Below are 6,000 nucleotides of genomic sequence, written 5' to 3'. Positions count from 1 at the left end.
CTACTCGTAGATCGCCCGAGACTCCCTCCCACTCAAACGGGACCTGTGCTATCCTGCAGGTGCGGACGGAATTGTCAGCTGCTATCACTCTACAGGAGGTGTGGGGTATGATCATGGACTCAGGGACCAGTGTGTATCTAACAGACGTGATGCTGGCTCCTGTGTCCCTAAGGGCTCCTACGCTGCGCCCGTTAACCTTAACTGTCTGGCGATACTTTTCTGTGTTGTCGGGCAGGTAATCTCCTGGGATCATCTCGCTATTCCCCAGGGAGGCTAAGACCATGGCTGCCGGCTCCCACTCCCCCTGTTCTTCTATTTCTTCCTCTTCTAGGGCCACTGAGGATATCTGTCTGGTGGAGGGGCCAGTGGGAGTGGATTTCTGGGCCATGGGACATCGGGGATCACCGGCATAGTGCCCGGGTTGCTGACACTTGTAGCATGTGGAGCTGGGGCGGAGCCCCGGGGGTCATGCGCTCAGGAAGGCTCTCGTCACGGGAGGAGAGTGTGGGGCCTGGTTTCTGGGGGGGCTACGCTGGGGTCCTGACTGGGATCCTTGCTGTTTGCCTCGACCTCCCCCACCTCGCTGGCGGGAAGATCCTTGGTCGTTCGGTGGGGGGTCTCCTCCGGGCCCCTTCTGGACTCGGGTGGCCACCCAGTGATCGGCTTCAACGGCCAGTTTCCGTGGATTGGCGAGCTTGCTGTCCAGGAGATGCTGTCTTAGTTCCACAAAGCAATTGGCGGACAGGTGCTCGTAAGCGACTAGGTCGACTAGGCCTTCGAAGGTGGTCACATTGCTGCCCTTGATCCCCCCATCTAGGGCCCGGGTGTAGTAGTTCACATAGTCCACCCATGTGGTGCCAGGAATCTTCTTGCACTCCCTAAACCGCTGGCGATACATTTCGGGCGTTAGGCCGTAGCTGAATAGGAGAGCGTCTTTCATGTGGTGGTAGGCGTTCATGTGCGCGGTCGGTAGGTCCAGCAGGGTGTCTCTTCCCTCGCTGAGGAAGCGGCTCCACAGGCCGGCCCCCAAGTCCTTCTCGGGGACCCGGTGGGCGGACATGGCCACCTCGTAGGCCTTGAAACACTGCTGGATGTCGTCCCCTTTGTAAAACTCCTTCACAACGTCTTTGGGGATGTGCACCTTCGTTTCTTTGGGGACCACCTACTCTCCAAGTCCCGGTGATCCGGTTGCTTCTGCTCTGGCTTTCAACTCTAGTTCTTTGAGGCTGCGCTTGTGCTCGAGCTGGAGTTTCCGGCCTTCATGCTCCCTCCGGAGCTTCTTCTCCTCTAGCTCTCCCTGGAGCCGCAACTGCTCCACTGCCAATTTCTTCTCTGCAAGTTTGAGTTCGCCCTCCAATTTGAGGCGTGCCAGTTCTAGTTCATGGCTTCGGTCACGTTCTCGGTCGGCCATCTCTTCCGATGACCGATCTCTCCCGGTTGCTGGGCTCCGGGTCGGTTGCTGGATTCTCTCACCGGCCGGTGTACCGGGTTCGGTCTGTGGCCTCCCTCCCTCGTCTTCGGTCAGGGGGAGAGGTGCTCCGGACTCTACCCACGTGGTTAGCGCTTTCTGGAAATCTTCCTTAGTACTTAGTCCGGTACTCGGGATACTCAGTTCTCTGCAGAACTGCTTTAGCTCTCTATGGGTGTAGTCTTCCAAGAGGTCTTTATCGAATGTCGTCTTCACACCATATTCTGTGGACGTCATTATTGCTCTTTCTTTCTCGTGCGTTTGCTGCGTGTGGGTTCAGGTAGTGTGTCAGTGGTACGATCTTCAGACGTAGGTTCATATCGCTTCGCTGCCACCAATATTGGAAGGCGGTGACCGCAGGGGTCAAGAGGACTCTCCTAACCACCCGAGATCTCCTCTCCCACAATTCCTGCCGAGTCTTATCGAGGGGGAGTCCCCGCCAGGGAGGACTGATCGTACACACTGTCGACACACCACACTTACGGAACGGACACCACACCGTGAATCTTTATCAAGTATGAACTTTATCGGAATAAAAATAAGGAGCAATACACAGCGATCGAGGGATCGCTAAAGTCTCGAAACAAGGGAACGGGGAAGCAGGACAGTCTTAGAGGGCCAGTTGGCACGCCACGCACCCTGCGCACCGTTCTCAATTCTCGAACTGGGGGGTACGGGGGCTGGCGATGGGACTTGCTGTCCTACTCACTTCTTGTGCAAGATGGTCGTGAGGGTAGCGTCGATGGTCCAGCCGGACCAGAGAGTTCTCCAAGCCGCGACGAGGTCAGCAGGGCTTGGTCAGGAGTACTCCATCGTACTCGTAGGCAGGTGGAGCCGCGACAGCGTCCGCAGGGCTTGGGATGGTAGCAATTGTCTCTCGTTCTCAAGAGTGGGGCGCGACGAGGTCAGCAGGGCTCCGATGGTTCAGGTCTTACTCTTCGAGAGGGAGCAGCGACAGCGCCAGCAGGGCTCCGATGGTTCAGTTCCGTAGCTTCGAGGATGAGCCGCGACAACGTCAGCAGGGCTCGGTGGTTCAGAGTCTGTTCTCCTCAAGGTCAGCCACGATCAGATCAGCAGGGCTTTCTTGTCCAAGATACAACTGCCGGCTAGATGGAAGCCAGGCTGTCTTATAGTCCAGGAGCTCTTTGATGTCCGGACCCTCAGAGGCAGGAGGCCGGAGGTCCGAGGTTCAGGCGCCCGATTGTCTGGGCGGCTGGTCCTTTGCTGCTTTGGACCGTGCGTCCAGGGGATCCCAGACGCCCATCAAGGTCTGGAGCCAGCTCGCTAGGAGGCCAAAGGTGCGATCGAAGCCAGCCCCCAGGGAGGGTTCAGAGGTGTGAAGGGAACCAGTTCCTCGGAAGGGGGCCGGAGGTGTGATGGAAGTCTTGGTTTCGGTACTTGGGGAGTCGTTCACCCCCCGGGCGGGTCTGGGCGCGCCGGATGTGCACGCCTTGCTGTAGTCAGGAGCGGCCAGGGGCTGCTGAAAGGGAAGAAGTCGGCCGGCCAGCCAGGGTGGCCAAACATGAGGTCTGCTGGTCACGTGCACGGGTGCAGGCACGCGGTCTGGAGATCGTCTCAGGTCCGGTGTAGAGGTGTCATGTACAGTTCTGGTTGGATGGGAATCAGTTCCACCCGTAGTTCTGGGGTTGCGGAGATCCGCGAGGACCATGCCACGAGGCCGGGTCCAACAACCCTGACAAACTTACTTTGGTATCCCATCCAAGCACCATCATGGTCAGTCAGAAATCGAGCCTAGGTCCCGGTCACTCACTAACATCGGTTATGTATTCACGCCTCATTTTTTCTTTGTGTTTTTTTCTCTTAAATCCATAGAAATTCTTATCTCTGGTTCCACTTATTGGATTTTCGTTTATTTTGGGGCAATTTTGTTTATTACATTTGTCTCCATTTTTATCAAGTGGAGTGGGATGAATATTGTGCTGTTTTTTTTACTGTTTAATTGTTTTGGTACTTCTAAATGCTTTGTATAGTTTCTCTAAATTGCACCTGCCTGCCTGCTCTGTACCATATCGACCAGGATTTAAACCTAGGTTAAAATGATTGCAACTTTTGTCTGGACCAAACAGGTTAGTGACTTTATTGCTTGTGGTGTACTACTATCTACCTTAATTAATAATGTGCTTTCTTACAGACACCCCTCCAATTCTCAGAGACTGTTTCAAACTAAGGGTGACTGCTGAGGTCACCTAAGGATGTGGGAGACCACCTCGAGTTCAGGGAGACCTCCTCGTGCTCATGGAAACGACCTCAAGATGATGAAAAATCCGCAGATTTCAGTAAGTGCTCTTCTGTCTTGTGAAGCTCACACAGAGTGGATTGAGACACTTCAGAGGTGAGTGAGACCAGTGGCGTAGTAAGGATATCATGGACCCTAATGCAAGCAAGGACAATGGGACCCCATTCCACGTTTGTTTTGTTAAAAAAACAAATATCTAGAATTTAAATGGATTTCGCCCCCCTGGCTCAGGGTGCCACTGCACCTGCGGCACTTTTGATAGCTATGTGCCTGAGTGAAACCCCTTTGGGTTCAGTGAGACCTATTCAAGATGAGGTACACCACTGCGAACTCAGGGTGACCCCTTGCAGCTTATAAACACCCGGCTATCCAGTTCATGTCCTGTTCCTTCAAAGACACGTCCGAATCTAATTCACGCCCTCTCTATTCCCTTAAGGAAGTTCTTTCACTATAGGAAATTCTGTACTCCGTGCCTATAGAAGTGCTTTCCTAGTGTGTTCTTGTGTTTTGAGTGACTGCCACTCATTGCAGTATTATACCTCTACTTGTAGCTTGTATGCTTATGTATCATGCACACTTGTCACTTTTCAGGGTTTCCTCTTGTAACGTATCGTTTGCTACCTCTTCTTGTATCGTTTGCTTCCGTTACATAAACTATTGTCACTTTTGCCTCATGTAATGTAACGTTTGCTTTTGTAACATGCCCACTTGTAATTTTCTCCTCATGTAACGTTACTGTTCCTATTGTCAAGCGCTCTGACACCTTCGGGTAAAGTCAGCGCTATATAAAAACGTATAAAATTAAATAAATAAATATAAACGTCAAGGTACCTCAACACCCCCCCCCCCCCCCCTACACATCCTCCGGGTTTAAGACGAATCTCGCTCAGGTCAGGGAAGGGAGACCACCAAGAGTTCAGGAAGACTTCCTTAAAGTGAAGGATATCAGCCCACTGGGATCGCATTGACATCCACTGAGACCCCTTAGAAGTCAGGGAGACCCCTCTAGTCAGGGGAGGCTCACACACACGCCGCCAGAGGCAGCGGCAGCCAGTGGGGCCAGTGGGCCGTCTGCAGCTCCGTCCGCCCACACAAGGAAGTGGCTCCGCTCCTGGAAGAGGAAAGGGGAAGTGAAGAGAAGCGCTCGAGACTGAAGTGAGCTCGCGCCGCAGACGGACAGACGCCGGCCGGGCTGGGTTCGTGTCGACTGCTCAGAGTCCGCGAACCGACTCACCGCTCAGAGACCCTTCCCGCCTCCGCCGCGTGACCGGAGGGCGCTCCCCGACCCCAGGTGAGCGTGAGTGCGCGCGCGTGGCACGAGCGCGCTCCTTTAAGGCTCGCTCACTCTAGCGCTTCCTACAGCCTCAGGGCGCAGGGTGTCCTTTCATAAAGTTTCGTCGAGCGCCTGGGGAAATCCCGAGACCGTCAGACGGGCGCTGCTTCTGGAAGGCTGGCAGGGCTGGTACGGATAGGGACGCATAGAGGTTTCCATATGGAGCGGAGGATGCCGATGAAAAACTTGCAGAAATGAGACGGAGTCACTGAAAATCTTAAGGGATGACGAGAGCCAGGTTTCAACAGCGCCGGGAGTGACAAGATTTCATGATATCCTTGTGCCCCTAAAGGGCTGGGCCTGAGTCAGTCATATGTAGAACTCTTACGGTTTAACGAAAGCATGGGTTCACGTGAAGCCCATGTGTGTATTTATTTAATATAAAGAAATTACCGTCCCGCGCAACAAGCATTTCTTTTTTCCGTAGCGCTCAGCGGGGGGGGGGGGGGAATCACTTCTTGGTGTTAAAACCACCTGACGGGTGCTGAGTTGCCAGCACGACTGAATTTCTTTTGTATAAGGGGCTAGCGCCTACAGGCCCTGGCAGGGTGGGGGTATACTGCTGGCAGGGTGGGGGTATTCTGGTGCAGGGAGTGGAACAGAGACACTCCCTTCGCATGTGGCGCTGTGCGCGAGACTTCCGTGTCTACAAACCCGGAAGAAGCTGCTCGCGCAGACTTTGTACCTAAAGGGAGGCGAGGATGCGTTTCAAAGATAAATACAAGAGCGCTAAGCATCCGACGTCATCAGAGACGTTTTAAGACATGGGCAAAGTGAGCAACTGCCCCCCCCCCCCCCAATCTCAAGCACCTCTACCCGTCACTCTTTTACCCAGTGTCACCCTAAGAATTTTTGGGACTCTAGGCAAGACATACTTCAGCAATTTTTGTGAGACCTTTATCTCTGAATGTTTAAGTAAGATTGAATATGCTTGCCATCAAG

General features: G+C 53.8%; 1 protein-coding gene across 1 annotated transcript in view; it reads left to right on the top strand.

Annotated features, from left to right (window-relative positions):
- Positions 1-4,814: 4,814 nt before the first annotated feature.
- The window catches only part of ARPC1B (actin related protein 2/3 complex subunit 1B), a 93,619-nt gene continuing 92,433 nt past the window's right edge, over positions 4,815-6,000 (top strand). Inside the window, exon 1 of the mRNA XM_086940649.1 lies at positions 4,815-5,016. The gene's annotated coding sequence lies outside the window, so the exon portion shown is untranslated. The remainder of the gene's footprint in view (positions 5,017-6,000) is intronic.

The sequence above is a fragment of the Lissotriton vulgaris genome, chromosome 10 (assembly GCF_964263255.1).
Source record: "Lissotriton vulgaris chromosome 10, aLisVul1.2, whole genome shotgun sequence".
Taxonomy (NCBI): Eukaryota; Metazoa; Chordata; class Amphibia; order Caudata; family Salamandridae; genus Lissotriton; species Lissotriton vulgaris.
The sequence above is the reverse complement of the archived record's forward strand: the minus strand, read 5'-3'. Positions and strand labels throughout refer to the sequence as shown.